This window comes from Bidens hawaiensis, unplaced genomic scaffold (genome assembly GCF_021521415.1).
Source record: "Bidens hawaiensis isolate Kalapana, Puna unplaced genomic scaffold, B.hawaiensis_p1.1 tig00066388_1, whole genome shotgun sequence".
NCBI classification, from domain to species: Eukaryota; Viridiplantae; Streptophyta; class Magnoliopsida; order Asterales; family Asteraceae; genus Bidens; species Bidens hawaiensis.
The window spans coordinates 10242-16999 of record NW_027501815.1 but is presented as its reverse complement, the minus strand read 5'-3'; positions in this window follow the sequence as shown (position 1 = coordinate 16999).

Sequence of the window (6758 nt, the reverse complement as noted above, 5' to 3'; positions counted from 1 at the left end):
TGAGGCGTCAAGAGGTTCGTTCTGTGAAGGTTAACGATGGGAAGAGAGGCCGAGGTGGTTGCAGCTACAGAACCTTCAAAGGTTGTGACCCACCTCAGCTGGCTGGTATGGGTGACGCCATCGCTACCCTTCAGTAGATAACTGCAATGGATAAGGTTATCCGCATTACCGAGTGTCGTCCCGACCAAGCCGTGGGCTTCGCTACTCAGTCATTTGGTGATAAAGCTATGTTCTGGTGGGAAACTGTTGAGAAAAGAAAGACTGCTGCCGAAATTAAGGCTATGAAGTCGGATGATCTGAAAGAGATGGTAATGAAGAAATTCTGTGCTGATGCTGAAGTTGAAAGGGCAGAGATGAGATTCCTGAACTTGAAAGCAGGAAAGATGACACATCGTGATTACACCACTGAGTTTAACTGAATGTCAAGACCTGTGCCCGAGATGGTGAATACTGAAGCTTAGAATCAAGTGTTATGTCATGGAACTTCCACAGAATGTCCGTACCTTAGTCAAGACAAGTAAACCTTCCACATTCGAATCTGTCGTCGATCTAGCAGAGATGGTTTATGACGATCTGGCTGTGGATGCTATAGAAATGGAAGAGAAGACAAAAAAGAAAGGAACCGCTCCCGCTAAACGGCTTATTGATATTGTGGATAATGCGGGGGAAAAGGAACATCGGATGGAGGGGAAAGAGGCATGCAAGGTATGCGGCAAATTGCATCTTGGAGAGTGCAAGGCTGGTTCGAACGCGTGCTACAGATGCGGGAAAGCAGGACATTTCTCCTGGGAGTGCAAGAACAACCATAAATGTTTCAATTGTGGAGCTGGTGGTCATGAGGCGAAGGAATGTAAGAAGCCAAAGACAGGAAATGGAGGTAAGAAGAATGCTTAGAGCTCACTGGTTACCTGATCACAATAGAAGGGAGCATTCGAGAAGATTGGGTCATTTTGTTTAAGTTTTAAGTCATGTATGACTATTAGAGATTTTAGGTGTATGGTTTAAAATTTAAATTTAGACTCATGGTTGAATATGATGTTGTGGATTGAATTATGTTATGAATGCTTGTGTGAATGGCAGTCATGTGAGGCACGACCTGATAAGTTAAAGTAAACAGTAGTTTTAGAATATTATGTATCAACGCCTCCTGATGTGACACAAGACTTGCTAAGACAGGACAATAAGCGAATCATTGAGGACTTCATGGACAAGCTACCCCGAGCAAGCTAAAACACATGATCACGACTCGGTGACTGCAGGATCAGGAGTAAGAAGGATGACCCAGGAGCCAGACGGTTTGAGGACGGGGGAGATTGTGTAATGCAAAAAAAGTGTGCAGGGAGTATTCCTTTTTACCAGGATTAAGCAGGTTTCGAGGACGAAAACTTTTTAAGGAGGGAAGACTTGTAACGACCTCGTTTTGAGAATAATTCAATAAAATAATACAAGTTTGATTTATTTATTGTGTCCTGTGATGTTATCTAATCTAGTTAAATAATAATGAAATGATAGGATAAGTATTAAGGGGATTATGGGCTTGGAAGCGATTATGGGCCTAAAGCCTTTGGGCATAGCCTATATAAACAAACGTAAAACCCTAGCCCTCATCCTTATCATTATTATATCATCATCATCATCATCAGACACACGCTCTCACCTAAAACCCGTGTGCACAAACATTCATTCTTTTTCATTCATTCAACATTTTAGAAGATCCTTTAAGGTTTCAAAATATCCTTTGAAAGGTAAATATAATGCTAAGATCAGTTATTTTACGCATCTTCGTCTTATTTCTATTTTGAGCTAGATCTAAAATTAGCAATAAATGGACCTTGTAAGATTGGAAACGAAACGAACCGAACCCAAATTGACCTAAATTAACTTAAATCGAACGGAATAGGAAAGTGTAATCAACTCGACTGGAATTGAAAGATCGACTCGATTGGATGGTGATGGTAGATTGAAGTACTAATAGAAATCAAGACATGGTCATGTTGGCATACCAGCATGATCATGTTACTGGAAATGGGTTAGCGAGTCACAAACTGAAAACTGAGACATGATCATGTTTTCATTTGAGCATGATCATGTTAGTTCAAAACAAGATCATGTTAGGGTGCAAGCATGATCATGTTAGTGTTGAGGCTGGGAAGAAGTATACTCGAGCGGAGTAAAGAGGGAAGGTCCAATGAAAAACTGTTCGCATGGTTGGAATCGCATGACAGTAAGCGACTCAATTGAAATCCTCATGCGAATCAAATTAAAATCCTCATGCGACTCCATTTAGCATGATCATTTTACTGCAAGATTTGTTACAAGCCACAAACTGAGACATGATCATGTTTTCATTTGAGCATGATCATGTTAGTTCAAAACATAATCATGTGGGGGTGAAAACATGATCATGTTATGTTAAATTATAGGGGACTTGGCTAAAAAATTAATCGAATGGAAGGAAGTGGGTCGGCTCGATTCAAATTGGGTAAAGGGCTATGGTCGACTCAACTAAAGCAGGAACTCGATCCAAACCTCAAACTAAGGAAATAAGTAGACTCATCCAACATTGTTAAGGGAACCCAAACCCGTTCCAAATAAAACTTAACCGTATCCGAGAACCGACTTGTTAGGAACCTGCCAACTTATGAAGCTCGTTAAGAAATCCTTAACATACAAGTTTGTTAATAAGAGATTAACTTATAAAATTGTATGAACTTAACTCGATTCGTTAAGAAACCGTAAACATATGAGTTCGTTAAAGAATCGTTAACTAAAAACCGGTTCCTAAAATATTTAAGTTAGGATCCATTAAACTAATAAAGTATGATTACGTAGAGGTTCGGCTCGTTAACCAATTGAGTCAGTTTCGTTAATGTAAGAATATAAAATAATAAAAGATAAAGAATTAATACGTGTTATTCAATAAGCAGTTAGTCAAGCTCAGTTGAAGAAAGACATTACGATTAACTCGGAAAGGAATAGTCTACAGGTGAGTTCTAGCCCCCTTTTTCCTTAAACGTTTTGGGGCTGTATGCATACTCAAGAAAGAAGATAAAAGACGAACGGGATATGTTTTTAAGAGAGGAAGCAAATGTATCGATTAGTAATATAATTATTTAACTTCTAATGTTAAGAATGTATTAAGAACGTGGGTAAGTCATGATGTGAGCGTCAGGGGGTCGTAGTACCTTATACCTATCCACATCACGAGTACTCATGAGTGGTATGCAGACACGTACACGATAGACAGATGCTCTACTTATGGAAACGACATAGTGATATGGAAGGGAAAGCACAGGCACGAGAACAATAAATGACTAAAAGCCTATACTGTGTTCGGGCACGTGTTGTGATAGTAATGTGGTCTAGATATAGATACAATGAATTGATTGATTAGAATAATATGTATAAGATGGTCCAGTTATGGATGCAATGGTAAGATGGTCAAGTTATGGATACGAAGAATGATATGGTCCAGTTATGGATACGAAGAATAGTATGGTCTAGTTATAGATACGAAGAATAATATTGTCCAGTTATGGATACAAAAGATAATGTGGTCCAGTTATGGATACTATGGTGAGATGGTCCAGTTATGGATAATATGAATAGGTGGTCCAATTAGGGATACTAAGTACAGTAGCTATTAATTATGTGCGTATATGTAGTAGTGTAGTACGATTGCATGGCATGATAATTTTAAATGCATAGATATACGTTGTGTGAATGTATGGTCCAGCTATGGATACTAGTAGCATGGGTAAATGTTAGTGGATAGAACAGAAAGAAGGTAGGGAGAAAGCCCTATCGAATATCTGCATAGAATAATAATATGCATAATGATGTGAATGGATGTTATACAGAGAAGAACGGGTGCATGTTCGTGCGTAGAGCCTTTGGGCCTCATGCACGTGCAACGAGTTAGGATGGCAAATCCCTCTAACTTGATATGGTTCGATTACAAGTAAGAGTAGAAGGCTCGATTATGAGCAAATACGTATGAGACTACTCATATACGAGTGCTACTTTACGTATGAATGTTTAAAGAATGCGATCTAATTATAAATCAAAATTTTATGAAAAGAAAGAAACGTTAGAACTCACTCAGCATGTAGCTGACTTTTAGTATGCATGCAGGTATTATTGATGACGTGGCAAGCTTGGGGTGCACGCGAGACTATCCATATTGAAGATCTAGCTAGAGTTAGAAGTATTTTATAAAAGTTTAATTTTTCGTTGCGATTTATATAGACTTCCGCTATAACAAACTACGTTTATGAGTAAATCCAATGCTAAAGTAGGGCACCCGGGCTTGGGGCCTTACATTTGTACTATATATTTAACTAGCTTTTGAACCCTTGTATTACACGAGATTTGTTAAATGATAAAAATAATTAAGGTATGTTATTTCAATTGTGATTCTCAAAATACTTATGGATTGATTTAACTTACAAAGTAAAACTTATGAATTATTTTGTTTTTCAGTTCACGACTTATGACATTTAACTTTTCATGTTTCACCCCGTGTACTACACAAGATGGAAAATATTAACTTAATGTAATTTCTCGTATAGCAATATTTAAAAGATGATTAATGTGTATATAGACAATAATCTAGAGCATAATGCCATTAAACATACAAATGCATACCTAAATATATATTTTCTACAATAATGAAAAACAACCACCAACCCAATAATTGATTCTATTTAGCATAAATTTTTTTGAAATGTGATTGTAATGTGGCATTTACACACCTTTAAATACTTAAATACTGAAGAGTTAAGTGTTATCTTCATACTTGATGTTTGACCAATTATGCAACTTTAGTATCTTTTTCTTTTTAATTTCTTGCAAATCAACAGCTAACGTTTCCAAAATCATGCTATTTTCTATTTTTTTAACGAAAATAAATGAACTGAACCACATTTTTTAACAAAGTAGTTCGGTTCGTAAATTTTTTTGTTAAAAAAGTGATTCGGTTCATTTATATTTGCTAAAAAAAAAGTTGCTCGGTTAATTTATTTTTGTTAAAAAAAGTTGCTTGTTTTTTTAAGTAGTTCGGTTCATTTATTTTTGTTAAAAAAAATGTGGTTCGGTTTGTTTTTTTTTAATGTAGTTTGGTTCATTTATTTTTGCTAAAGAAATATGGTTCGGTTCATTTATTTTTGTTAGAAATCCGGTTCAAATCATTTACTTTAATTAAAAAAAAGTAGTTCGTTTAGTTTTATTAAAAAAGTAGTTCAGCTCATGTATTTTTTTTACCACATGGCTAAGTAAATGAGAAATTAAAAAATTACTATTTTATCCTGACTTAATAGAAAAAACAAATCGTGTTAATGAAAAATACTAAAATAGCATGAATTTGGAAACGTCAGGTGTTGACTTGCAAAAAATTTTAAAAAAGTACTAAAGTTGTGTAGTTGGTCAAACCTAATGTATGAAAACGATACTTAACTCAATAATGAATAAAGTTCACACTATGTTATAACCCAATTGACAAAATGGTTTTGACCCATGATCCATAAATAGCTAGAATGAATGAGATAATATATTAGAAATTAAAGTGGTGTAAGCTTGACACCTAAGCTTTAATATTTTCTTTTATTAATATAATAAGATACGATTTCTTTTTACCTTTAATAATGTTGTGTCTTTATTTCAAATAATATAATTAATATATTTTTCGTTTAACAAATCTCATATGATACACGGGTTTAAAAGTTTTAAACCGCGTATGTGGGTGCAAAGTTAACAAAAACTTAATCAGCCGTTAATTTTTAATGACGTGGCTCCTGACGTGTCTATTAACCAGCTAACAGGGACAATAAGTTGTCATTAACTAGGTGACTCGGGCGAAGTTGTGATTAATTACAAATAATAATAATAATAATAATAATAGCCAACACTATCCCCTACCTCCCCTCCAACCTGCAACTTTCAATTCCATCAGACCACCGGAAACCTCAAACACCACCACAAAATGCTTTCCACAGTTAACCTCACCAATCGTCCTTCTCTGCATGGCGCCCTCCACCACCATTGATCACTAATCAACTATCCATAGAAACAGGTGGCGCCGCCCGGAACATATCTCACCGCCTTTAAAAAGGGCCCACCAAATAGGAGCCACGGTTCGGAGCTACCCGGCGGGATGAGATTTCCGACCGACGATTATTATTAATTTTTTTTAATTAATGACATCTCATCGCCCCAGTCCCAGTCAGCTGGTTAACGACAACTCATCGTCCCCGTCAGCTGGTTAAAAGACACGCCATAAAAAACTAACGGCTGGTTAAGCTTTCGTTAACTTTGCACCTAAATACGTACTTGGATTATTTTTTGCCATTTCAATACCACATGTTTATATTTGTCATTTTTTGCCATTTCAATACCACATGTTTATATTTGTCAATCGGGCATAGTTTGAATTATAGGAAGCCAACCCTCCTTTAAAAAATGAATCATTTATTATTGGTGTTCATAGTACCAAAGAAACGACATAATTCCATCTGAGCTACAAATAACACAAATGTACAAGAAATCATATTCAACTTTACAAAAATGACCAAAAAAAACTGTAAAAACTGAACGGGTCAGACAGGTTAGAAGTCTTTTTGCAGTCGTTGCACGCTTACGCATACGCTATCCAATTGACAAACTGCTGAAAATGTAAATAACTAGATCAGATTGTGATCAGTAGGAGAATTGTTGATAACATAAATACATTTTACAAAAAGGAGGGAAAATTTTAACCTGCT